The sequence below is a fragment of the Tiliqua scincoides genome, chromosome 6 (assembly GCF_035046505.1).
Source record: "Tiliqua scincoides isolate rTilSci1 chromosome 6, rTilSci1.hap2, whole genome shotgun sequence".
Classification (NCBI taxonomy): domain Eukaryota; kingdom Metazoa; phylum Chordata; class Lepidosauria; order Squamata; family Scincidae; genus Tiliqua; species Tiliqua scincoides.
Genome location: NC_089826.1, coordinates 61,151,306 through 61,178,245, shown reverse-complemented (window position 1 = coordinate 61,178,245; position 26,940 = coordinate 61,151,306).

Genomic DNA, 26,940 nt, shown 5'->3' with positions numbered 1-26,940 from the left:
GCCACCTTCTAACCTGCACCTGCACTTGGCCTGCCTGTTCCAGTGCAGGTTAGGACTGGGATGCCTAAACATCTGTTATATTCTTAACAGCAATGTGGTTTTCTTCTTATTCATGTACATGGTTGCTAGACATGGTTTTACAGGTGCAGCCTATTTTTCCATGGATTTTTTATCTGAAGATTTGTCTCAACGCAAATGGAGTAGGGGAACTGAAAGTCACACACACCTTTGCCTCCTTTGCCCTGCGCTGGCATCTTGCTCTGTTTCCAGGCAGCCAAAACACTGCAAAAAGGCTCCACCTCGACCAGGCAGGGAAATAGACCTGGAGCCATGGAAGAGGCTTCCCTTGCAAAGGAACAGTAACATTCCTGGAGCCCCTGAGCCAGCCGAGGCTGAAGAGGGGAAGGCGGGGACCAAAAACCTCTGCAGCCAGAACACGTACAGCAAGGTGGCTCTCTCTCTCTCTCTCTCTCTCTCTCTCTCTCTCTCACTCACTCACTCACACAGGCAGGTGCAGTAGCAACAGAGGGGATTGCTTTAAAAAACCCCGGGAGTGTTTGCCAAGCCTTGGAGAGACAGGTGAGGGTGAGCAGAGAGCCGGACTACAAGTCCCAGAATGTTCTGGGGCACAGGAGTTTCCATGATGGCTGCGGCCAGGGAGGGCTGCAGGAGCGGCAGCAGCAGAGAGGAGGAGGAGAACCTGCAGTGCTGTCGGGAGGCTGCCTGGGACACAGAGGACTCCCAAGCAAGCTTAGGATCCCACCTGTGAAAGGAGAGGAGGGGAGGGATTGATAATAGCTGCCTTAGTTTCCTTCCATCCAGAAGTATCAGGCTGCAGGCTGTATTTGCGTAACTCTATGGGATTTAGCACAACGGATTTTTTGTTAATCACGCCGAGTCATGGAATGAAACTAATGCAGATAAATAGGCTGTACCTGTACATTAATTTCTTCTCTATTGTTTCTCTTTTATGCTTTACATCTTAACAACATTTTGCTAGACACTGTGTCTTAAATGTTAATTCTGTTCAAGTATAAGTGAACACGTGCATTGGAGTTGAGTGGGGAGTGGAGTGGAAGGCTGTATATTGGGTTCTTTTCCACGTTTGCAATGTGGCTACATGCCTATGTTTGTATATAGGGTGGACCATAATTCAATGGTAGGGGGCCATTTCTGGTGGGCCACAGTTTCATGTTAAGTACATGCAGAAGGTCCCAAGTTCAGTCTCTGGCATCCTCCAAATAGGACTGGGATAGACTGGGATAGATGTCTGAGCCCCTTTCCTAGATAACCATTTCTAATCAGAACAGATTATATTGAGCCAGATGGGCAAATGGTTTGATTTGGTGTTAGGGAGTTTTGTATGTTCCTATGTATGTGCATATACAGTATCCTGCAGACATAGAAAGGAGCACATTTAAGGTTGTGTGGAGTCTGCCAGCATGATACCATTGCCACCCTATAGGCATTCACTGAATGCATGGAGAAGCTCTAAATTTCCAAAGTGGGCTATTGCATTTTCCTTCCCACAATGGGGGTGCTAGTGAAGCAATGACAGTGCATCTTGCTTAGAGTGAGTTTCTGTCACCCTTTCCTCCTGCTCTTTGCACCTGTGAATGGGTTGGTTCCAGGGGCCACTGTGTCCTCACAAGGGTCTCTGCTGGAGGTGAGAGAAGGAAGCAGCAAGAGAGTGACTTCCTCAGCCAAGCCACCTGCAGGAACTGGCCAGGTGAGCCTCAAGGGTTGACTGTGGACCCTTTGATGAGCATGAGTTGGCCAACTCCTGATTCCCCTTGGGGATACATCAAGGGGATACATGAATAAAGGAATTAACAGTTCAAATAGATTAAATGTGTGTTTTGCATTCTGGGCTCTTCTCTAGACTGAAGTTGTAGTCACATTTCATAGGAGAAAGCAAAATGAAAGCCTTCCAAGTTAATACCATTATGCTGTCACCAGCAATATATAGAACACGGAGGTGACAGAAATGTGCTTCTATGGCTTCTGCTAGATGAATGAATGTGTTCTGATACAGCCATGACAACCGTGCTACATAGTTTACTTTCATGATGAAGAACTTTCACCTAGATTTAAATGGATGTTCAGATCATTATCAATTGAAAGTGATAATGTATTGTTCTGGCCTAGTCAGCCTTGTTGGTGCGTAATGCTGCCATAAATCATCTAAACAGCTTTGCTTTAGCACTGCTGAAGCTCTGGCATGAATGCACGAAAATATCATAGTGGGCCTCACTGACAAGATTTAGAACTCTGAAACTCTGTGCTCATCAGCCAATGAAAATTGTATGTAACTATTTATTTAAAAGTATCTTTATCACAAAAGTTATAATAACGCCTGGAAAGCATTCAGACACTGGTGTCTCCACAGGGCTATTTCATCTTCCAATCCCAGCACATCCACAGTCGTGAACTTCTTACAAGATGGCTTGCAGACCAACAGGCCCTTAGATCCTTAATCTAAGCGAACATCCCTATCTCCCACCAGAAGGGTACTGCTGTAGTACATGCCATACCTCAGAATGCACTCTTCCTCCACTGGAGAAAAGACAAGTTCCTTATCTGACAAGCCTTGCTGTCTGTGGAGGAAGGGTGCATTCCACCCACCCCCTAAATCTGGGGTGTCATACTCTACTAGGGAATTTCAGTTATTGGGAAATAGCCAAGTCTTCCCCCTTCTATTCCCTGCCTCTTTGCTATTCATACGACTCAGCCGCTGTCAGAGACTCTAGCAGAAAGGCCAGGTTAGCAGTGGGGGTGGGAAGGATGGACTCAGGTAGGGGGCGGTTTGGGTGGCAGTGACACCCTCCAAATCCTAACCCCCTTCCTGGGACCAATCCACCTTCATGGGTCCACATTGACTTACACCAGCTACATCGCTGGTGTAAGCCCAAATAGGCCTGCCAGGTCATCAGGGGCTTACCCCAAGGCCTCTGAAGGCCAAAACTTCCTGCAAGTGTGTAATGGAAGATCAGAAGATCATCAGGTGGATGATGTGGTGTTGACAGCGATTCCATGTTTTGACAGCTGTTTGACAGCTCTGGGAAGGGCAGGGCTGGCTCCACAGCTGTAATCAATCAAGGCCAATGGAGACCTGGATGGACACCTGAGCTTCATTTGACCTTGATGGGACTTTGAATGGTCATGGACTGAAAGGATGGCTCACCTGAGCCTAATTTGGAGCTAACGAGGTAGCTCACAGCTGAGCTGCATTTGGATCATGAGACATCCAAGGATAAGCTTTGGAGGAGACAGAGCTACCCTGACCCAGGACCAAGAGCGGGATGCTGACCCAGCCGGAAGCTGGACTCTGACCTAGAGTGAGGAGCAGGATGCTGACCAGAGTGAGGACCCTGACCCAGAGCCAAAAGCGGGATGCTGACCCAGAGGGAAACCCGGACGGACCCACACTGGGAGAAGGGGACTGCCAGAACTCTGCTGGAGGACACAGAAGAGAGGACTGCCAGGACCCTGCTGGAGGAGACACTCTGCTGGAGATGAGGAACTCTACTGCAGAAGATTGGACTGGGAAGATTGGACTGGGAAGACTGGACTGTGCTTTGGAGACTGGATTGGACTTGGACTGGAGGTGTCAGACCTTCACCCACAGAGTTAAGTGGAGTTCTGGGGGAGGGAAAGCCTCTGGACAAGAGGACTTGCAGGGAGTGTATGTGTTTGTAGCAATAAATTCTTGTTAATTGCTATAGATAAGAAGTTCTGTGTTCATTCCTTTGCACACCACAGCTGTTCCTAGAGATAAAGAGGGTGTTAATTAGCTGAAAAGCGGGCATTAGAAGGAAGTTGGGATATTTGAACGGGACAAATTGGCGTGGTCGGCAGGAGTCGAAAATTGGGACAGAACAAGGTGCAATTGTGTCAACACTGGTGCCGCTGCATCTCTGTGCAGGAAGTTAGGATTGGACTGTTAGTCACAGCCAAATTGTATCAATAACTTCAATGGTGCTTTATAATGACTAACTTTATAAGGGTTGGCAACCTTCAGTCTCGGAAGACTATGGTATTGCGCTCTGGATGGTGGTTCTGGCACAGCGTCTAGTGTGGCTGAAATGGCCAATCCGGGAGTGACAATCCCGGGAGCAAGTGGGAGCAAGTGTAGTGTGTCCCTGGTCTGTCTCCCTGGCTATGGGCCTTCCTTCTTTGTCTCTTTGCCTCAGACTGTTGGCCAAGTGTCTCTTCAAACTGGGAAAGGCCATGCTGCACAGCCTGCCTCCAAGCGGGTGGCTCAGAGACCAGGGTTTCCCACCTGTTGAGGTCCACTCCTAAGGCCTTCAGATCCCTCTTTATAAGGTACAAACCACGATAGGTGAGTCATGAATTATCACCACCTCTTGCCAAACAGCCTGCAACAGGTTTATGCCCATGACCAGCTTCTGATCAAGTTACTCAGTGTGGTATGGTGTAAAGTTATTAAGCACAAGAACTTTGAGAAGTATTTTGAAAGAAATTTTCTGAGAAGGCAGCAGAAAAATAGGGAGTGCAAATGGAAAGGAGAGAGAGGGGGAGAGAGAGGGAGAGCGCGCAGTAGCGTAGCTAATAATTGTGTAGCTCACTGCCAAGCTCATGCTCAGGAAGTGGCATCATGCCAGGGTTTTTTCAAAAGTGAAAATCACAGGAAAACCTCCCTCTTCCCCCCCCCCAGCAGCTCACCACCCACTTACTCTGCTGTCTCCTCCCAACCAGTGGCGTGGCTAAGGCATCTATCTGCTACTTGGGGGTCAAAGAAGATTTTGTAGCCCCCAAGACAAAATCAAATTTAATTAATAAATAAAAAGTGTGACCCCCCCCTATTGGTTAGAGATACTGTACTGTAGGGAAGAGGGATGATTATTCTCCCCCTGCTAAATATAAGATGAGCACCACTTGAAAAAGTGCCTCTTCAATCAGTTAGAATGGGTAATTTTATTATGATACATGAAAATAAGAGCTGACTCATTAACACCTGATTGGTTCCACGCTGTATCATAATAACATCTCATTGACTCTCAGCACAAACAGTCTTATAGGTCAACTCATTAAATAAATCCACCTTTTGTTCCATAAGGCAGTTGTGTTTTCATTTTCTGGTTAATCGGCCATAATTTTTGATAGAATACGAATATTCCAATGTGGTTTGTTTCATTGCATTCTGCATTAAATTACCTTTCCAATGATATATCTCATGATGGTATTTGTACATACCAAGTTTTTCACAATTTTGGCCCCTAGCATCAAGCTCAGCTTGTTGCCCCCTAAAACCTATTGCCTGGTGCAATTGCTATTGCCTGCATCCCTTAGCTATGAGAGAGAGAAATTTAGGCCCATGGTCAGCTGTAACTCCACTTTTCTTTTCTGGAATGGGGGCAGGAGATAACTGGCAGATCAAAAATGTTTGCAGTAATGTTTTTCCAATTCATATCAAGTAGTATCATATTGATACTAAAAGCAAAGTGGAAGCAGTAAGTACCCATTATCTCAATGCCTCTCTTTAAAGCCACTGCTGGCTGTGTAACCATTACATTGGACATGATGGTGGCCCTTATTGGCATATATAATATTGCAGACAAGCAGTGTTGGCTCCACTAATTTCCTCTTCTATGACATTTCATGGAACATATTCTTGACTAAAAGCTACCCAAATGGGCTATGTCAGAATGCCAGATGCAAGGGACAGCACCAGGATGCAGGTCTCTTGCTATCTGGTGTGCTCCCTGGGACATTTGGTGGGCCACTGTGAGATCCAGGAAGCTGGACTACATGGGCCTGTGGCCTGATCCAGTGGGGATGTTCGTATGTTCTAGAAGATTCCAAGTAGTGGCCAGATCTGTTGAATCTATTTTTTTCTGCACATTAATGGCGCAGAATATAGGTATGAAATGTAGAGGGCTTTGGCAGTGTCATGCATGTGGCATGCAAACATTCTACCTGCAAAGGGAGGGGTTAAAACTTTCTTCCTCAGTTATTCTTTGCCCATGGCGCACTCCTATTATGGAGGGAGAGGAGTAGCATAGCCAAATTTGTGTGGGTAGCTTCTATCTTTACAGAAGAACAACAGCACTGCCCTGTTCTAATTTTAAGACATGGTAGAGGAAAATTACTTTCGTGAAATACTCTGGAGGTACAGATGGTAATGATCGCACATTGACTTTGGTTTGATAGAGAGGGTGTCTTAACAAGTGCAGAAAGCCACCGGCAAAATAGCGTCTCAGAGCGATGGTGAAAATGATTTGCTTACAGTCAACCCATACGCTTCACAACTGGCTTGGAAATGTGCAACTTCTCTTATACGCTCACAGTAGCTGTTGCACCTGGGGAATTTTAATGTGTTATACACAGGAGCCACTTTTAGGGCAAGAAGTTGGCAAGTCAACATGCACAATGTGAACTCAGCTGATACTCAAAGATGCAGAAAGATGAAGAGGACTGAAAAAGGGCTTGCTTGTTTGTCTTCAGCTCTGATTACATTCCAGCTTCCCTAGACAAGCCCTCTTTGTCAATCTAAACCAGCGTTACTCAACATTTGTCCCTCACCATACCACTTTGCATGGTCCACCTGCTGGAAGTACCATTGGAAGTAACTGGTGATGATGTCTGGGCCCAGGATGATGTCTGGGTCCTGTCTGGGGCAGGAGCAGCAGCAGCAGCAGAAACTCCCACTGGATCCTATCCTCTCTCCCAGGCCCAAGCAGCCAACACAGGACTGCGTATGCCTGGTTGGCAACCTTCAGTCTCTGAAGACTATGGCTCTGAAGACATAGACTTGAAAGACTATGGTATAAGCCTACAGCACCCAGTATTCCCAGGCGGTCTCCCATCCAAGTACTAACCAGGCCTGACCCTGCTTAGCTTCCGAGATCAGATGAGATCCTGCATCTGCAATTTTACCAATGTAGGTCCAAGTAGTCCATAATGGCTGCCAGGCCTTGCCCTGGGGCAAGGGGACAATGTCAGGGAGACCTCTAGAACAGTGTTTCTCAAACTGTGGGTCAGGACCCACTAGGTGGGTCATGAGCCAATTTCAGGTGGGTCCTCATTCATTTCAATGTTTTATTTTTAACCTATTAGACTTGATGCTCCCATGGTATGTGACTGCATTTGGGGAAATGTTACAGACCTGTATTTTTAAAAAGCTACTATGTATATTCTTTTAACAATGATGGCTCCTGGGTATTAACAAATTTATTTAACAAATGGGACTTACTCCTGGGTAAGTGTGGGTAGGATTGTAGCCTAGGATTGTTAAAAATTTTCCTGCTTGATGATGTCACTTCTGGTCACGACATCACTTCCAGTGGGTCCTGACAGACTCTCAATCTAAAAAATAGGTCCCGGTGCTAAATATGTAAGAACCACTGCTCTAGAAGCCTTGTTACCCATGCGGGATACAGCAGTGGCCGTTTCAGTACTGTGGGCTGTTTGGTTAGACTAGGCTGTGAATCTGAGCAAATATGCATAAGATAGCACTCCAACAACATAATCCGATGCATAGCTATTAAGATATTTCTTACTGCCTTTTTATTGAACCATTAGTAAAAGAGTATGTCTGGTGCACATTATTTTTGGTCTTTTACAATAAATCTTTAATTTTGATTGGCACTCTATCCTTCTTTCCCAGTCTATTTCCTTCAAAGAGCGTGTTCCTTGCTTATTCTGCATTGTGCTAACCTGCAACCAGCTTGCAGGTTGACACAAGATTCTGCTACAATATTCGGCTCCCACATAAGCTGTTTTGTTCTTTTTTCCTAGGAAGAGGCAGGACTGGCCATAATGTGTCCTTCTCAACATAAATCTTTGATAACTAATTCCCCATGCAACTCCCTTGGTAACAAGGCTCCTTTTGACCCTTTCCTCATCTTGGGATCAGCTACTCACTTAGGCATCCCAGCACCAAGCATTTAAACTAAGAGCCTCTGGATAGCATTGACTCAGAGCAGTCTGTCAGAGAGTGGGAGGACTGCTTAGCAAGTACCCTTACTGTAAGGAATCAGGCAGGAGTTTGTTTAAAAAAAAAATATAAGTTTAAAAGAAAAATGAAACAGGAAGTCCAAAGTCAAATACAGAAACTTGAGCTTAGAGGCAAAATCAAAGAAAGTCAAAGATAACACTGATCAACTGGTCTTGCCTGAGATGCACTCAGGCTCTTGAAAATTCCATTCGTGAACTCCTGGAACTGGATGGATGAAACAGCATCACCATTAGCTCAATCACTGCTGGAACAAACTGCACTCATATCACAACCAACCACCTTTCCAGGTGATGCAGCATCAGCCCGGCCAACTCTTTTTGACCCATTTAACAAAACATTTTGACTTTTTTTCCATATACTCTTACAAAAAAAGCAGTTGTAAATTCAAAGTACCATAGATATTCACCTATAGTATGTGAAATTTTTGCCAAGTAATCCAGCTCCAATTACCACTTCACCTTATCTCCGGGTCAATCAGAGGGCAGAGCCTTTCAACTCTGAAAAGTTTAGTTTCTCAGCTCAGGCAGGCACCTCATTAGTTGCTATTAGTAAATTTCCTGGGACATTCCAGCCAAAATTAACCTTTTAATCTCCTTCCTTCTGCTGCAGCCTGGTTCTGCTTGGCAAATGCTTGCAAAGCAGGTCTGTTTTTTGAAACACCAGGATGGGACCCTCCTTCCCAGGCTACAATTCAGTGCACCGTTACTTAAGAAGAACACCCATGGAAAGCAGGGGGTCTTCTTCTGAGTAAAAAGGGTTGCAAATATATGCAACTGCATCTCTCTGCTGTGAATTGAATTGCTCACTCCCAGTTATGTGTTATGGGTTGTGTGTTGTATGTAGAGCTTCTGGCTTAACACATCAGACTCCTTAAAGGTGTCTTTGATTCATGGTTCTCCTGCAGTTGTTCCCAACCCTTTTCACTTGCATATCCCTTGGCAGCCCATTTCCATAAATTGTACCCTTCATATTAGCAAAATGTTTGTAATAATACAAGCCCTCATCTCCTCCATATGAAAGCCCAGACTTCATGTATTCATCACAGTGTTTTCTCTTTTTATCTATTTGAAGAACAGAAGACTCTGCCTTTGCACTGTTTTGCACCAGAAGTGTGCTGAGAAATTCTGGGTGATTGATCACTTTCCATATTAAGTTTCAGCTTTTTTACTGTGCTGGTTTTCAATCACTAGTTCATACATGAATTGATGACCAAAAACTAGCTATTGGTGGGGCTTTCACAGCCAACTAGCTACCTCCCTTCCTGCCTTGCTGGTCCTTGCAAGGCATTCCCGCCTTGCCTGAGGGCTTACTCTCAGGAAAGTGTGGGTAGGATTGCAGCCTGTGAGCCCAATCCAATGCATGTCTACTCTGAAGTAAGTCCCACAGTGGTCAATAGGACTCTCAGGAAAGTGTGGATAGGATTGCAGCCTGTGAGCTCAAGCCTATGCATGTCTACTCTGAAGTAAGTCCCACAGTGGTCAATGGAGCTTACTCTGTAGCCTGCCTCCAATAAAAAACCCCCAAAAGAATCAGTGAGATTTTCAGCCCTCCCCAGTGCCCAGTTTAAAGTTCTTCTATTTCAGGCATATCCAGATAAAGACCCACCTGACTTTGCAAGTGCAAAATAGAAAATTTTCCCCTTACCATTCAAGCCTCTGTTTTTGGGGGGAGGGGGGAGAGGCTGCCTTCTGGAACATATGTTGAGCTTCAGTTCTTTGGATCGGGACCATTCTGGTTTCCTCACATTCCCTTTTGCTTGGCCTGACCACCAGCCAAGGCTCATCTGCCTACTCACAAGTAAACACAACCATGAGACTACTGCACTTTCCATAGGGCTGGGAGGGAGGGACCTCCTTCTCCTTTTTGTGTTTTTGGGGGCTGCATTCATTGGATCAGGACCATTCGGACGTCCTTGGAGTCCTCTCAGCCTGCCCTGAGTCCCCTCAGTCCTTGCCTGGACTAAGGCAAGTTTGCCTACTTGTGAGTAAATGCGGCCATGTGGCTTCATTTAGGGTTCAAAAGACTCGCAGCTGGGAGGGATGGGACCTCCTCCTTGGGTGTTTTGGGGGCTCCATTCATTGGATCAGGACCATTGTGGAGTCGTTGGATTCCTCTCAGCCTGTCCTTTCCAACGGACTATGGCAAGTACGCCTACTCATGAATAAACACTCACTTTCACTTTCCATAGGGCTCCATGCATTTTTTCTTTCTGGGTTTTTGGCCATAACTTTTGAAAGAAAGAAGCTATTTCAATTCCGTTTTTTGCATTGCACTCTGCTGGACATTCCACATCCAATGGTGTATGGCACAACAGGGTAGCTTCAAAAGCCACAAAGTTAGCACATCCTCCCCCCAGTGTGTGGCACCCTCCCTGGTGTGTCACCCGGTGTGACCCGCACCCCCACACCCTCCTAGCAATGCCAGTGCCCCTAAAGGTTCTGTTAAGTGTCCCTGGGAGTACATGAATCCCAGGTTGGGAACTACTGTTCTACTGGTATGTAGTTTACAGTGCACTTACACTGATCATGTTTACAAAAAGGTGGTGAAGACCAGAATTTTAAAAAGAATAAAAATGTATCTTATGATCTTTTTCTATGTTTTTAATAAATTAGAGACTACAGTTCTTAGGTAACAATTAGTGGTAGGTTATTTTTCAGGATCTGGCCTCGGGTAAAAGCAGACAAAACTATAGTCAGACACCCTCCTAAGTTTAACCCCCAGCTTATCCAAGGGTCATAGAAAATTCCATGATTGTTGGCTCAAAACCTGCCCTCAACCTATCTGTGGGGTCGAGTTATAGGCGAGTATCTGCACTAGTTACAGAAATGTTTTGTTACTGTTCCTAAAGCATGTTAGTAGTCAGATTTGCTTTTTAAAGAAACCATGCACTTAAATTGAACATTGTGACCTGAAAAAGAATGTTTGCAGGTCTGCACATTTGCCAACTATGGTGGGAACAATTAAAAAATTATAATGTTGATGATGGTGCATTAACTGCTGAGGACTTGGACCGTTGCACTCTTTGAAAACAAAATCATGCATTGTGTTTCAACTTTCCCAAAAATGTATTCAATGCTTCCTCCATAGGAAGGGGGCAGAGATTATTTTCTTCAGTCTCTCTTAGAAGTCTTTTGATTTGGAAAAAGCCCATGACTCATACAGGACCTGATCCAAATCCCACTTAAGTCAATCAGACCCTTCCTACGCCGGCAACTGCTTCTATCTGCTTCCCTGGCCTTCATCAGAATTGTTTCCTTTGTAGTTTAATATCAGACTTTTTCATTACTGGCTTTACTGATCTTTCAGTGGTTGAATGCCATTATTGTGGAAAAGCCACCTTCAGTGGCGTTGCTAGAGGGGTGTGGGCTGCACCGGGTGATGCGCAAGGGGGGGTGACGCACACTGGGAGGGTGATGCACTAAAATTGCGGTGGTTAGGAGTAACACCATCATGTTATATACCGTTGGATGCAGAATTTCCAGAAAAATGCAATGCAGAAAACATGAGTGAAATATCTCCTTTCTATCAAAAGTTATTGGCAAAAAACCGTAAAACAAAAAATGCATGAAGCCCAATGGAAAGTGAAACCAAGCCGTATCGTAGGCGAACATGCCTTAGTCCATCCAAAAGGGCAGGCGGAGAGGAATCCAACAACACCAGAATGGTTCTGATCCAATGAATGGAGCCCAAAAAAAACACCTGAGAAGGAGGTCCCTCCCTCCAAGCTGGCGAATGTATTGAGCCCTATGGAAAGCAAAACTAACTCACATGGTTGTGTTTACTCACAAGTAAGCAAACATGCCTTGGCTCCTGGGCAGGTCAGGCAAAGGGAAATGTGAGGCCACCAGAGTGGTACTGATTTGATGCAAATAGAGTTCAACAAATGCTCCAGAAGGCAGCCCCCCATAAAAAGAATGAAACAGAGGCTTGACAGGGTAAGGTGAATCTTTTTGTTTTGGGCTGCAATCCTATCCACACTTTCCTGGGAGTAAGCCCCACTGACTATAATGGGACTTACTTTTGAGTAGACAGGCATAGGATTGGCCTCTCAGACTTGTAAAGCCAGGTGGGTCCTGTTAGTGATATGCTTGAAATATAAGAACTTAAATTGAACTGGGTACTGGGTAGGGGTGAAAATCTTACTGAATCTTGCTGATTCAAGCAAGAAGAAGGAAAGGCAGATTAGAAAGACAGGACTGAAGAAAAAGAGAACTGGGAGACTCAGGACTGGCCTAAGAGACCCAGCAGAAAGAACACACAGAGGTGCAGCCAAGGATGTTAGAAAAAGCTACTCCCACTGAGCTGTCTCCTAGCTTGGGGGCGGGCCAGAGGACAGCTCTGAAAGTGCCACCAGCCTCATCCTGCCACATTGCGGGATGAGACTGTGTAGCTGCTTTGGGCTCTTTGATACATCCAAAGGTCTTATCCTGGACTATTCCCAAGGTGGGTAACTTCCACCCAATTCTTAGATGTACATTTTTAAAACATAAAGGTAAGGTTAGGCTGGGGTAAGGCTTTAGATATATGGGGTTTGTTGCCCGGTTATACAGGGATGCAAATGACCAGGATGCAAAAGACAAACAAATGCAAATGTCCAGGGATGCCAATGATCAGGATTCATTTAACCAGGACACAATTGTCCAGGATGCAAATATGTAGTACCTCTTCCAGAGGGCCCAGGCCATGACGAAACAAACTATACAGTATTAAACAAATTTATTACAGAATTTGGGTACTTCAGTCTCAGCCTACCCAGGGCTGTGTTTCCAAGACAGCTTTAATCCACTTTCAATGCATTTAAATTTGGGGGGGGGGGGGAGGAGAGGAAATCAGGCATCTTCCTTCAGGCCCAATGCCAGCTCTCAGCAGCCATGTGCTCAAGCAAACACTGAACACAACGAAAGCAGAGGATGTGGTTACAGAGCACACATTAGCTCCCTGCATGCCTAGCCATTGGATTCTGCTTGTATCTGGGCACAACATATTCAGTCTCAATACCTGATGAGGACTACAGTTTCTTGATTATCTTGTCAAACCAGCTCCCAAGGATTTCATCACATTCTACTGTTAAAAAAAAAAAAAGAAAGAGAAAGCAGAAGGAGGTGATGTAGATGGGACAGGCTTGATTCTCAGTCACTGGAGACAGCAGGCATATGTTTAACCCTTAGGGCAACTGCATCCCTGTACTTTCTCCCAGTGAAAAGTGAAACGCTGCACTTGAGGACACTCTAGTGGACAGGACAGAACCTGTCTCCACCTGTGAGCAGTGGCATAGCTAGGTGAGTGCAGACTGCACCGGGTGACGTACTTAGGGTGTGTGTGACATACCAAAACTGTGAAAAATCTCAGTATTTTTGAATAATACCATTATGTTATCTATCATTTGATACATAACTTAATGCAGAATGCAACGAAACAAACCACGTAGAAATACCTATATTCTATCACTCCCTGAGTGTAGTGCTTTAATTTCTGCCACACAAATATATGAAAGGATAGCTCGGCAACTGAGTGCATGCTTTAAACAGAGAAAATTCCAGATGTCTTCATGTAGATTGAAAAAGATACTCTGAAGAGCTGCTGTCTTATCTGTGTAGATAATACTGGACTAGATGAACCAATGGTCGGACACAGCATAAGGTGCCATCCTTTGTTCTACTTAACCTTGGCACTGGACAATCCAACCTCAGCTAAAGCACACTGCCCTAGGGGGCTCCTGCCAGAATGGGATGGGCAGAGAGACAGAGACAGAAAGTGACACAGAGGAGACTTTAAGCTACATCCTCCCACCGCAATGTCAGACAATCCTCCCGCTTGTGTATAAATGCCACTGCATGCTCATCATTTGTTCCACTGAGCCTCTTAAAATGATAAAAACCATCATCAAAGAGTCTTGAGCTTTCACACAGGCAGCAGGAATATCTTCCAGTGCAGAAGGCAGCAGCGAGCTGGACTTCTGCAAAATAGTTTTAGACAGCAGAAAATATGCACACAGATATGCGGATGCGGAAAGAAAAGAAATGCTCAGCGCTCAGAATGCCAAGTTTGACTTTGATCTCTTTCCCTCCAAAGCACCTGGAGACTTTAATTAGGTCTTACATTGGAAAGGGAAAAAAAATCCTTGTACTGCCAGGCAGAATTAGAAACAGTTTGTTTCCCCAGTGAGAACTTTGGGGATTGCCATAGAGGCTACGGGAGACTGATTGCAGCACTAAGTATAAACAGGGCTAAATATAGAGTTTTTTTTTGGGGGGGGGGGAACTCTGTAAATTTTGGTTCACTGACAGTATTTGAGATTGAAGACCTGTTAGAGGCAATGGAGATCAGACAGTGGCAGACACATTGGTCTCACATGGCTGCCCCATTCACAAGTAAAACAGAGGGTGACCTTAACAGTAAAAGGAGAAAATACTTTAACATGGGAGAGAGATGCTGAACTAGACCTCCTGCACCTTACCCCCCCCCCATTTGTTCTTTGTTCTTGTCCTGACTACTTCTGGCATTGGAGTCAGGACAGGTAGACAGAGCACATGATAGGGAGGTGGTGGCCACACTCCGCTACCATGCACTTGTTTTGCTGTTAAACAAAGAGGCTCCCAAGCATCACTTCCAATGTGAATGAAAAACACTGGCTTCACAGGTGGGCCAGTCTGGGCAAGGCTTGAGGGCCCAAACCCATCTAAGGGCCAATGGTTCCTCAATTGTCTCACTGGTAGCAGTGTAGCACTTTTGCACTAGACATGATAGCATGACTCATAACTGGCAGATTCAAGCCACTGCTGTGCTCAACACAGCTCCATTAGGCTATGGGGAGGGAGGGCTGGCAGGGGATAAATTAGCAGGAGCCAAAACTGTAGTGGCAGCTCCTCCTTCTCCAGCCTGCTTCATCGGCCAGTGGGCTTTCTCCCAAAGACTTCAGCAATGATAAAGGGGGAGGAAGAGTAGTGGCTTGTTGAAGAACTTGGCTGTAAAAGCTCCACTTCCTTCCACAATCTGAGGAGGAGCAGTGGGCTGCCACCTCCTGTTAACCTGGGGAGGCATAGATGCCCAACACTCAATGAGGGGACGGAGTCCCAGAACAGAGCTGTATTCCAGGGTTTGTCATTAGACAAGTGGAACAAGTCCAACCTTTTCATACACTGATTTTTTTTATCCATAGTTTAGGCTCAACCCTGCAGATCCCTGGAAATGAGAGAAAAATGTCCCTTTATAATCCCCATTTTAAAAACCACTTTTTTTAGGAAGTCAGACTATTAGAACTGCTATATTGCAGTTCAAGAAAAGTGATCCCCTGCCCTCACAATTGTTTCACTGAACAATGGAATGCGGAAGTGATTAATCACCAGCCACAAGCCAGGGCAAAGGGAAGGGGTCACTTTTCTCAGAGTGAGCTGCAAAATAGCAGTTCTAATTGACTGCCTGACTGACTCATGTTCGTTTTGTTTTAAATGCTTTTATTTAACATGGTTTCAGTATCTTCAGGGAGTCCCAGAACCATTACAATTGTGCAAGAACAATCTCTCATCCCTATACATGAGTGGTGATCTGAGTATGACTATTGCCATTCTTTAATATCTGCATACTAAGGCTTATTACAGCCTTGTGCTCTTGGAACTAGCATTTCAGCAGCACAAGGCAAGAAGAAGAAACTGCTTTTCAATTTTTTAATTAGAAAGTCTACAAAGTGGTTTACAGATAAATCAAATAACTAAATGGCTTCCTGTTCCAAAAGCATTTGCAATCTAAAACGATTTATGGTGGGGCAAAAAGCCAGGGTTGCTGCCACATGCTGCTAAACTGCTGCCACAAATGAGCGCATGCTTCAGGAGTGTTTTGCTATGGGGAGGAGCACAGGGGTGGAGAGCGGGCCAAAGGGGCAGCACCTCAGTGGTAAATGTGCATGCCATATCCTATCCTCCTATTTTGTCCAGCCCAACCCCCTTTCCCTCCTAAGACTTACCCCAGCTATAAAGCTGACATAGGCCCAGGGAGACCCAAAAGCCCAGCTACAGAGACCAATACGTGCACCCTACACGAGCACCTTTACCTTACTGCCAACCTTACCTTACTGCCGACCCTTTTCGGTGCCTCCGAGCCTGGGCGCACCGGGCAGCTTCTGGTGCTCCGGGCAGCTGTGAGGGCCCAATCCTATCCAACTTTCCAGCACCAGTACAGGCAGAATGCAGCCCTGAGGTAAGGCAACAAATGTCCCCATATCTTGAGGAGGCCTCTGATTGCTTCCCCAACACAGGAAGAAGTGCATACCCCATTGGCACAGCAGCACTGGCACTGGAAAATTTGATAGGATTGGGCCCTGACTCTGCTAAAGAAGAAAAGAGCAAAGTGGAAAGGCAAGAAACTTTTTCTTTTTGCTTGTTGGGTCCTTGGGCTTTGTTTTTTGTTTGTTTACTTGTTGGATCTGGTGAGGCTCCGCCGTCCCTGGCTTCATGTCAGCTGCTACACAGAGATAAATCGCTGAATAGGGCAATGGCATATGAAAATGTATCTGTCAAAATTCAATCTGCCACAGAGATTTCAGGCCAGTGTTCACAGGGTGGCTTTAAAAAAAGTCACAATGCCTTATTTTATGTATTTTTTTTTAAATCCCTCATCTTTTTGTGCATGGCACAATAATGAATTGCTGCAATCTTCAAAGTGCCATTTAGGCACCTTTTTCCCCCCTGAAGCAAACATTTAAAATATCAAATCTGATCAGATAAATGCAATCATTTACCTACAGTTCAGCCATCTATTTTGTTGTCAGCTCTTCAATTCTCTCTTGGATAATTCACAGGTATAATACAAAGCAGCTTTCAGCAGCTGATTGACAGATTAAAATATTAACATAAGCATACTTTATACAGTAAGTGGATACTTTACAATTTAGCAGTTAATGCCTGCATGCCTCCTGCAATTATCTCTCAAGTATTTTTATAACATAGTTCCACGTCCTGCATGGATCTTTGATGCTAGAGGCCACTTATTCTTAAAATCAAAGGTAATTTTTTTTCCTAAGTGGGGAGTACAGAAATGGGGCCTGCTTAGTTAATAAATCCACTGAGGCAAGTGGCTGCATCTTTATGTACTCTTCCTACTCCCCCTACTGCAGTTCCTGCATCAGTATTTTGAGAAGAGGGCAGGGTTGCCACCTTTTTTTTTCCAGCAAGGCTCCAGTGGTTTTAACATACAGAAATTCAACAGGTGACTCTGTTCCCAGAAGAAGGAGAAAATATTGGGGAATGCTTTGACCATTCAATGTCTTTTTTGCCTTGCTGCTGGAAGAGTTGCAGGAGCCCTGTCCTTAGAATAAAGGGCATTTTGGAATGGCTCTGTGTGTGTTCCCTGTGGCGCACCCCTGTACTGAAATGGGGAAAAGCCATTCCTTGGACATGTGTATGAATGAGATAAACCTTTCAAAATAAAGAGCATCCCTGAAAGCAGTGGAGAATCCTGGGCTTCCTCAACAGCTTATCAGGCATTCCTTAATGAAAATATCACAATGAACACATTTCTGGGGAAGGACAGCTTCCCTACTGCTGTGTGAATCTTCCTCTCTAATGTGCAATTGCAGCAATGAGATGGGCATGCTGGGAAGATAAGAAGCTGCCTTATACTGAGTCAGATTGCTGGTTCATCTAAGTCAGGATTGTGGCTAGGCTCTAGGGACATGCAGAATGCCCCTGAGAAATTTCACCTGTCTGATAAGAACTCAGTCAGCTTCAGGGCTGGCCCACCGCTAAGATGAAATGAAATGGCTGCTTTAGGCAGAGGCTTGGTGGGATGTCAAGGATTAGTGGGGGGGTGCCCCCTGCACGCTTGCTTGCGCGCGCACACGCGCGCACACACACACACACACACCCCACATCCACTTGCCACCTCCCTGGCTACCACTGCATCCCTCTACACAACTCTCTCCACCCTGCTCCACAGCTGCCACTGCTCCAACTTCTGCCACTTCTGCTGTTTTAAAAGATCATCTAAAACACCTCCCAGAAGATGCTGGAGTTCATTTTTTGGAGCAGTGGTATGGGGGGGGGGGGAAATGCTAAGTTTTTAAGATAACACTGATGCAAAATGGCCCCTTCTGGGACCCACTTCTTAAAGACACTCTGTTTAGCCACACCTAAGCTTGTGAAACTTTGTCAAAAATGAGATCTAGAAAGAAATATTTTACCCAGGTACCCCCACCCCCCACAATAATGATATGAGACAGAGGCTTGGGTTAAATGGGGCCACTTTATTAATTAATCTTTAAACATACCAAAACACCTGCAGCAGATAACTTAATCTCCACCACCACCACCACCACCCAGGTGTGTGGGCACTAAGATAGGGGAATTGTGGTTACCGGCTACCTCCCCCAGGTAAACAACGGGCAAAACCACCCGACTCCAAGTTGTGCTCAGCGCCGACCTTGAATGGTCAAGGCAGCTGGACAGAGCAAATTTCCACAGGCCAAGCCTTGTGGAAGTCTTTACATAAACTAGTCAAGGGGCTTGCCAACCAGCCTCATCAAGCCTGACCTTACTGACCTCAGAATGGACACCACCTGCTTGCCTGTCCCACCCAACACCTGCCTAAAGTGACCATGCAATTCACAATGGGGTATCCTTAAACCTAACATTAACCACATTGCCAATGCCAGTCCGGGGTAGGTGAAAAAACTTCCAGCCACAAGATAAACATTCCTACCTGGCTACCAACAAAGGGCAAACAGCTACTTGAAGGCTGGATGTGTGGGGTTGAGGAGCACAACACATCCCACCTCTTTTCACATATCCCATACCCCAAACAGGCTGTGTCATGTTCCCACCTCTATCCATGTGCCTGGACAGAAGGGGCAGGGCAAAGGGCAGTGGCTGACAAAACATGCCACTGGCATTATTTATTTGTTTATACTTACACATATTTGCAAACTTCAGGAGCTGAGTTCTTTGCAGGCAATTAGCAGCTATCTGATTTTTGAATAGCCTCCGGGCTTGAGGCAGTTAGTCATCTGAACACCGTTGTCTTCTTTGGAGGTTGTGATCAGCCCTAGGGACCAACCAAAAATTAGGTTGCATCACATAGTTTGGGAACCATTGGTCTACAGCAGTGGTTCATAAACCTTTTAGCACTGGGACCCGCTTTTTAAGACAAAACTCTGTTGGGACTCACCTAGCTTTACGAGAGTAAAAAAAATTTTCATTTTACCAACCGTTTTAGCTTCTGCTTTTATCCTTTTAACTATAGTGTGGAGGACTTCCATCTGGAGTATTTGTTGAGCACTGCATTCATCAGATCAGGACATTTATGGTGGCCTAACATTCCCCTTTGCCTGGCCTTTGACAAGAACTGAGGCATGGTCACCTACCCGCAAGTAAATGCACACATGTGGCTCAATACATTTTCCTTGTCAGTTTCACGACCCACCCCAAAACAAGTCACAATCCACTGGTGGTTTCTGGCCCACAGTTTGGGAATCACTGCTCTATAGTTTTTGAGAGAGGCCCTCCCAGGTTTCAAGCAGAGGTCATTCTCAGTCTTACCCAGTGATGCCAGGGTTTGAACCTGGGAATTTTTGTATGCGAAGGATGTACACCTCCAGAAAACCATGCAAATGTTTTGCAACCACAGCAACTGTGAGGTGCCAGAAGGCTTTGTGGCCAGTGTCCCAAAGAACTGAGAATGTCCCCTAGAATATGCCCTACAATCCTCTGCAACAAAGATATAAGTCAATTGGGCTTCCATTTATTTTCCACTGGCCCTGTGACTGACTTTAATAGCAACTTGAAATTAAACCAGTTTTCTCTCATCACTTTATCTTCGTGCCAGGAATATTTTTTGCCTACTTAATTTCCATCTGTTAGCCTATGTTGTTAATATAAAGGCCTGAGTCTTATATATTAATGTAATTTTTAAAAATGTGCCTGGGGCAATCACAGACCTTATTTGCATTGGAATTAATTAAATCAATAAAACCCAGTTGACAATCCCCCTTTGTGTTGAATAATAGGTTAGAACTCAAATGCACTTGCCATTATGCAAGACTAATTTTTCAGCACTCCCTGGACCTCATAGTTGACCTGCAGGGTGTCCGTGAGGAAAATGAAACCTTCTCCTCAGGTTATCACATATCCATGTCACCATGACTGAGAAACCTCTGGGCCACCTGCATTTAACCTACTGAGAAGGATTTGAGCAAGTCACAGTTCCTTTTGTTGAGAGTTATTGTAGACTCCACAGTGGTCCACCTCGCTTTGAGCATTTGCAGATAGATCTTGGTATCTCAATGCAGAGATCTCAGTTCTTAGCAGTTCAGTGTTATTTATGGGTTCATCCAAGATCAACAGAAGTGTTGACTGGGTCACATGTTATTTCAGGCTGATGCTTTCAGAGGTCTTGAATGCTGGCCCTGTTGCCTTGCATTTTCATAGTTTCTTTTTTTTTTTTTCAATGAAACAGTGATGTTTGGAGAAGAGGACATCATTTTTTCCCTTCTTTTTCTGAAAAAAAAAACAGTGCTCCCCTGGGAAAAGCTGTGCTTTTGCTGAGACTTGTAATCTCTCCACCTCTTTGTGTACAGAACTTTCCAAAGATCCAACAAAGCATTGCACTGCAGATCACTTCTTTTAGCATGACTACAAAAGCCATGTAAAGGAGGGGAAGCCAGAGTGGCATGCAGCATAATCCTCTCCTTCTCTTGGTAAACTGCAACAACCACTTTTATCCATTTTTGCCAGCCCACAGCTGTACACATTTGGTCCTTTTTGCGACCAAATGCATATGCAACATTGGGCAGAAGTGGCTTAAAGGAGACCACCAGCCATGCTAGGAAGAGCACAATCTTCCCACTTGGCATCTCAAGACAAGGGGTGGGTCATGTTGTATGCAGCACGTTGTATGCACAGAGGACTGTTTTGAAAGTTGCAATTTCCATTTATAAGGCAGCAAAAATTTTAGCCCTTTTATGTGTTCCCAAAAGATAATCAAAATCCCCCCTTCCTTGCCCCTGGAAGTAAATTGGTTAGATTTAGCTCTAAACTAAATATCCAGCTTGACAATGACCAGCTGTTCTGTGGGCAGTATAGATGGTGGGGTGGGGGTGGGGGTCAAATATAACTGCCTGCCTCCAAACAGCCTAATTCAGAGTATCTAACTGGAGCTGGTGTACGAAGTGTTGGCCACTGAATCTGTCTAATGAAATGCAGCTATTTATGTATATGATTTCCCATACAGCTAGGAATGTGCATATGGCTGCTAGCTGGATCGGGACAAGTCTGCCTTAGCTTCATCTTCATTCATCAGTCAAGGATATTCTGCTCTTCAAAGCTTCTGAGATGTTAGCAAAGTTGCTTGCTTCTGCACATTTATACATGGAAGAGAATTCAGAAATGTCTCCATCCTATCAAACATAAAAGCCCCTTCCTCCATTCATGAATAATGCATTTGCGGTTATGAGATATTAAAAGATATGCCATATTTCTTCATCTCCCCCCTCCCCCAGCATATTAATATGCATAAGTGCATATTCTGGGATTGGTGCTGAATCATTATAATGCTTGAGAACTTAGCTGGCAAGCATTTCTGTGTAAGATATCTATATAAAAGAACATCATTCCAATGCAATTACTATCACGGGATAGAATTGCAACATGGTGGTAGGAATTTTTAAAATCCTTGCAAATTTATTCTTGAGATAAATGTTTGTACACAAAGAGGACAAGTTGCTAATGCCACAGTTGATGATGGTTGGACCACCCATTCTTAGGAGTGGAAAGTAGATCAAGGTTGTCTTCATAGTTGGGATCCTGTGGGGTTCAGGATCAAAGGTCTACACACATTGGTTGCATGTGCAAGCATTCTAAAACATGACACCCCCATCTGCTATCTGAAGTGAAACAGTCCAGAATTCTACCATCTCCATCTGCATAATGTGTAGATTGGCTCTTAAAAGCAGAATGAGGATGTGGTAGGATGGACTGTACCACTTCAGAGTGGGGGAGGGGAGGGTAATTATTGAGTTGTTGTTATTTGTCTGTGAAAAAAAGCTGTGTGCAAATAGAAAACAACCCCCAAATCCTTTTCCTAGTCAATTCCTACTAGGTCTGTTTCCATCAATACATAGTTAGGATAACTATACTTCGGATTACTGTATTTGCCCCAATGTCCATTACTGTACACTCATACTGAACTGACAGGCGCCCCCTATCAACTTTGGGTGGGTAGTGGTTCAGGAACATGGAAGATCCAGGTTCAAATCCCTGCTCAGCCAGTAGGTTCAGGAGTGACTTTAGATCAGTAGCTCCTCTGGTAGCTCCAAAATGACTCTCCGTCAATCCCCACTATACAGTGTGTTGCCACAGTGCCCAGTGCAGTGCTGTCCCTCTGGTCACCGCTGACAAGGTGAGATCTTCCCATACCTCACAGTTATTCAGTAGTCCCTGCCTCACCTGGTCCACTCCCTGGGTGCCTGAAGAGGAGGAGGCTGCTTGAAAAGATCAGGGGAAATTTGGGAGGGCTTCACATTATTGTAAATAACCAAATAATGTGAGGAGAACAACATCAACACGCCCAACTGAGGGCTACTGGAGTGGAGGGTAGAACACAGAAGGGGACACCCTCCACACATGAAGGACTGTGGGAATAAATGTGCTCTGATGATTTTTTAGAAATGTTTCTCACACAGATTTGTCTTCCATTTGTCATCAGTATTTGGAGAAAGCCCATTATAGTTCTACATTTTTATCTCTCTATTATAGAAAAATAGATAATGCTGCAACAAAGAAATAAAGAGCACATGCCTATTTTTGATACATTCATTGTCGTTCCCCCCCCCCCCCCCGGAACAGAGATAAGAACATGATTATTGCAGATCCAAGTTCAATACCAGTAGATCTTCCTGACAGTCATGCTTAGAAACTTAAGTTTTGTGGTTATTTTTGTTTTGCTTATATTTCAGTGTTCTATTTTATTGATGTTTATTGCATACTGATTTCTCATTCTTTTTTTTTTTTTGATATGGCTGCTCTGGCACTGAAATATTGGGTAGGATTGGGCCCACAGTCTCCAACACCCCTCCAGATTTGGTGCAAATCCATTGACTGAGAGAGGAAAAGCAATCTGAAAATTTAAAAGGGATGCTTAGAGTTGGCTTGAAACCTTTTTTAACCCCCAATACTGCCATCTTCCAGTTACAGTAGATACTCAGGTATAGTATGTGAAATTTCTGCCAAGTAATCAAGCTCCAATTATCGATTTGCCTGATCTCCGGGTCAATCTGAGGGCAGAGCCTTTCAACTCTGAACAGTTTCATTTCTCAAGTGGCAGACAGGCAGGCGCCAAGTTTCTCAAGCAGCAGGCAGGCACCAGGCAGGCAGGGCAGAGATCGTTTCTACAGCAACTGGGAAATTCCGGCCAAAATTAACCTTTTAATCTCCTTCCTTCTGCTGCAGCCTGGTTCTGCTTGGCAAATGCTTGCAAAGCAGTTCTGTTTTTGGAAACACCAGGATGGGACCCTCCTTTCCAGGCTACAATTCAATGCACCGTTACTTAAGAAGAACACCCATGGAAAGCAGTGGGTCTACTTCTGAGTAAAAAGGGCTGTAAATACATGCAGCTGCATCTCTCTGCTGTGAATTGAATTGCACACTCCCAGTTATGTGTTATGGGTTGTATGTTGTATGTAGAGCTTCTGGCTTAACACACCAGACACCTTAAAGGTGGACTTGATTCATGGTTCAAACTTTTTCACTGGCATATCCCTTGGCAGCCTATTTCCATAAACTGTACCCTTCCTATTAGCAAAATGTTTGTAATTAATAATACAAGCCCTCATCTCCCCCATATGAAAACCCAGACTTCATGTATTCATCACAGTGTTTTCTCTTTTTATCTACTTGAAGAACAGAAGACTCTGCCTTTGCACTGTTTTGCACCAGAGGTGTGCTGAGAAATTCTGGGTGATTGATCACTTTCCATATTAAGTTTCAGCTTTTTTACTGTGCTGATTTTCAATCACTGGTTCATACATGAATTGATGACCAAAAACTAGCTACTGGTGGGGCTTTCACAGCCAACTAGCTACCTCCCTTCCTGCCTTGCTGGTCCTTGCAAGGCATTCTGGAGCACAACCTACCTTTTTTTTTTTTTTTTTGCCATTATTCCATTCTTTTTCCAGTACCCCTAAAGGTCCTGTTGAGTATCCCTGGGAGTACATGAATCCCAGGTTGGGAACCACTGTTCTACTGGTATGTAGTTTACAATGCACTTACTCTGATAGAGTTTACAAAAAGGTGGTGAAAACCAGAATTTAAAAAGAATAAAAATGTATCTTATGATCTTTTACTATGTTTTTAAATTAAATTAAATTAAATTAGAGACTTAAATTAGAGACTTTTAAATTAAATTAGAGACTAAATTTCTTGGGTAACAATTAGTGGTAGGTTATTTTTCAGGATCTGGTCTGGGGTAAAATCAGACAAAACTAAAGTCAGACACTCCCCCTAAGTTTAACCCCTGACTTATCGAGGGTCATAGAAAATTCCATGATTGTTGGCTCAAAACCTGCCCTCGACTTATCTGTGGGGTCGACTTATAGGTGAGTGTCTGCAGTACTTCCAAGTCCTTTAAAGTGTGATCAGAAATTCAGGCTTGCTTTTGTCGCTTGGAACAAAATCTGCCAAGTACTTTTTGAGCAACTAGTTTTTAAAAGTCACATGGTTTTCAGTGGCCAATTATACTGGCGCACTTGTGCTGTATATTTACATTTTCTATAATAGAAGATGGTATTTTGAGGAAGTGCTGAACCTTGCTGAGATGCAGCAGGCAGACATCTATCAGGTGTACCTCTAGCAAGTGACTGCAAAACCTTCACCTATTGACTTTCTGCCTAGATCCTTCCTCAGCTCAATGTTATGCTGAAAAACTAAGGCAAATTGTAAGAACATGGTGCATACTTTGGAAAGTGAGCATAATATACGAGACAGTACAAAGGCTATATTTCTTGCATATAATGTGCAAAAATTAAGGAGGCACATTAACAAGGCATATTAACGTTTAATTGCCCATGCTTTTTGAACAATGAGAGAAAATGGTAAGTAATGTAATATTTCTCTTAACAAATGGGATATGGAATCCTTTGTGAATATATCTCAAGTACCTCAAAGCATTGGGTTAAAATCAGTTATGCTGAATAGAATTATTTTATTCTAATAGAGAACAAGCTGGTATGGAAATTTAGTGGGTCAAATCAGACAATATATCCACCAGCTCTCTCAAAGACAGGGGAGGAAAGGTCCTAGAAATGTACATATTCTGCCCATCTGCTGCACTGTTACCTAATTGTGTGGGGGGGTGGTTTGTCATAACTACACCTCAAAGCACAAAATGCTTCGGGCACAATCCTAAGTTGTGTTGGAACGGACAGGCCAACTGGCTTGCACTGAATCCAGGACAAGGTAGGTGCTGGCTGGGGCACATCTAGGAGTAAGGGCTGCCCAGATGTAATCCTATACACCAGCAATTTTCAACCTTTTTCATCTCATGGCACACTGACAAGGCACTAACACCTGTTGCAAGGTGGTTGCTTAATTGTTGTGTCCACAGCAATCTTCAAACAAGCTCAAACATGAGCTTGAAGAGCAAAGTTGAAAATAAACTCAAAAATAGACTCGGTAAGCAAGCTTGGTGAAAATGAGCAAACATTTATTCATTGCCAGCAATGGGCTTCTCTCGGTGGTTCAAAATGGGGAACACAGAGAGCTGTGGTCTCTCAGTGTCCCAGAGAAAAAGCAACATTCCCTGCTGGGTGTGACCTTATATACCTGTAGAGTCTTTGTCTCGAGAAAATCCCAATCATATTCGTTAGAGCCCATGATGTCAGAAATGGGGATTTTTCATTGGCTATTGCCATATCTGGTCCAATGCATTTAAATATCTCAGGTTACTGTATTCGCCATTTTGGAGAACTCCTCCCCTTTCTGTAATGTCAATACTATTCCAAAGGGGGCAGTGTGCATCCATCTTAATTTTCCTAATCACACTAATTTTGTAATTATCCATTTATTTTAATCCGTGTTTATGCTTATTTTAATCACCATTTTATCCTCTTTTCCAATCTAATTTAAAATATTTTATATCTTTTTTCCACAAAAAGTTATTAAGAGATTTCTGATTTCTATAAAATCTCAGTTCTGCTCTGATATAAGTTGCATTTTCAAGAGAAATCTCTAGCTGGAGGCCTCTCCCCCACATTCCTGAGGCATCTTCCTTATCGGATTCTGCCAACTTTGATATGTGTAGTTCCACTAGTTTCATATCTGTTCTGTCAATTTTGAAAATGCACAGACTCTCTGCTAATGAGTCCACGTCTACCCAGATTAATTATTCTTATTACTAGAAATATTCTTAAATTCACTATCTATTCTGGCACCTAGGAAAGTCTGGGCATTTTAGTTAGTTGTCAAGTTTGAAATATTCCTACTTAGATAAGAATTCCACATTCCAAATTAGCTGTACAGCATCTAATTTTGCAAGCCTCACTCTAAGGCAGACTCAAATCCTTTTAACTTTGTTTTCCCTTATTAATTTAACTAATATTCAGCAAAGAATATACTTGCTTACTTCTGAGTTTACAAACAATAAATTTTGTAACATTCTATGTGCTACTTTCCTTTTAAATGACTTCAGAACAGCTTTTAAGGTCCCTATTTGGTGCTGGAGCTTCTGTATCAAACTGTTCAGAAGCTGGCATTTTCATTTGTGGACTTCATGTGGCTTCTGTTGACCTCTAATCTATCCTACTAATTATTTTACACTTTTACCCTAACAAAACACTTCTGCTGGCTTTTGTTAAACTCTTATGGCTGGCAGTTTGCTTCTAATACTTTGATTCAGAATACTTGCAGACATCTTATATATTTCATGCTGCTAAGGATTAACTATGTGCATTCCTATGGTTTAGAAGCTTTTGCTCTTCA